The sequence below is a fragment of the Ictidomys tridecemlineatus genome, chromosome 6 (assembly GCF_052094955.1).
Source record: "Ictidomys tridecemlineatus isolate mIctTri1 chromosome 6, mIctTri1.hap1, whole genome shotgun sequence".
Lineage (NCBI taxonomy): Eukaryota > Metazoa > Chordata > Mammalia > Rodentia > Sciuridae > Ictidomys > Ictidomys tridecemlineatus.
The window spans coordinates 29,537,737-29,539,477 of record NC_135482.1 but is presented as its reverse complement, the minus strand read 5'-3'; the positions used below and the strand labels follow the sequence as shown (position 1 = coordinate 29,539,477).

General features: G+C 46.4%; 1 pseudogene; it reads left to right on the top strand.

Moving 5' to 3' along the window:
* Positions 1 to 561: 561 nt before the first annotated feature.
* Positions 562 to 1,509, top strand: LOC101961239 (selenide, water dikinase 2-like; annotated as a pseudogene).
* Positions 1,510 to 1,741: the final 232 nt, after the last annotated feature.

The following is a 1,741-nucleotide window of genomic DNA, read 5'->3' as shown; positions in this document are numbered from 1 at the left end:
TGTGAAAATCACCTTCCCCAAAATGGGCACATGAAAATTTGTCACTTAAATTGGTGTTTAGAGGGAGGTAGTGCACATTTGAGTCTGTGAAGCACAGGAGAATCTCTGAGGACAATGTTTGATTGTTATTTCCTATTAACATGAGTAGATCGTAAAGGGGCCCTCTCCTCTCCCTCCCCTCCCTGACAGGCAGGTGCAAGGGCGGAAGCTATGGGGGCCAGCCAAGAGATGATGGTGGTGGCACAAGGTTTCTCCCACTCTGTGGGCTTTCTTGGAAGAGGCTTCTATAAATCCTGGTCCTTTAATCCCCTGGTACTGGGACTCATCTCCAGCTGGCGGCTGACAGTCTTTGCAGGTAGGAAGAGCTGAATCTGCAAGGTCTGCCAGGGGATGCAGCTCAGACTCCTGAAGGACTAATGGGGCTGTAATCATAGCCCCAGCAGGGCCTGGGCCTCAGCTGTGGCTGGAAATTGGCAATTTCACAAGGCATCCTGTCATCTCCATTAGCCCTCACTGGCCTTGTCCCAGCCTTTCCAGCCCTGGGCATTGGATTGAACTCTTATGTCATTCTTTGAGGCATTGGGCCTGCCACTGGTGCATATCCATGGCTTCTTTTGCCCCTTGATGGAAGGTTCTTACAGCATGGGGTACATTGCTTGGCTAAACATGCCAAGACCTCTAGGCCATGCGCTTTACTGAACGTGAGGATGTATTAATGTTACTCAGTGTCAGACAGTGAGTGAGTAAGGAGGAACAAGAAGAAAGTAATACCACTCATGACCCAAGGCTTTGGAATGATGCTGAGCAAGGAGGGACCACAATGACTGGTGATCACACTGGTCAGCATTTGGATTATCGTTGGCAGAGTTGCCACTGTGATATGTTGGCCAGAACTCAATATCAGACAGCCCCGTTGTTGTTCAGGAGGTGCTTATGTTAACCAAACCCTTGGGAACTCAAGTTGCTGTAAGGGCCCAATAGAGGCTGGATAATCCTGAAATATGAAATAAGAAAAAAAAAAAAATGGTGGTCTATCAGGAAGCTCTGATCAGTGTGGCTATCCTAAACAGAACTGCCACTTGACTAATGCACAGTGTAATGCTCATGCAGCCACAGATATCACAGTCTTTGGCATACTTGAGCATTCTCAGAACCTTGTAAAACAACAGAGAAAGGAGATGACTTTTGGCATTCATCAGCAGCATTGTGGCCAAGATGGCTACCATCCACAAGGCCAGTGGGCAGTTTGGACTTCTTCCAGGAATCTCAGCCGAAACCTCCAGGGTATTACTGATTTCTCTACTGAGAGAATAGGTGGTTTGCTTTTGTTCTGCCATCAAATCTTCCAAGGGTTGCCAGGCATAGATTGTTGGTATTGTGGAAAAGGGGAAAAGGACTGCCAAGAAAATTGCCAAGCCTCGAGTTACTGAAATCCTGCCTGGTGGGGTCAAGGCTACTAATGTTCTTTACCAGGACAGTTCCAAAATTTCCACTGAGTTTATTTTGTAAGATAGAACAGCAGATGTTGTTGAGATCTTAGATCCTTAGTACACAATCAGACAATTCTCAAGAGCTGATTTTAAGAAATTTCCTATGAAGGCAATACTGCCTGCAGGGGTTCCAGCTGTCCATTCTGGGTGACTTGCATGAGCCTATCGAAAACTGCCTCTACATGCATTCCAAGGCCAAGAATAATATTTTGAATTTTGAGGGGATGTGTGTTCATCTCTTAGATGGATAG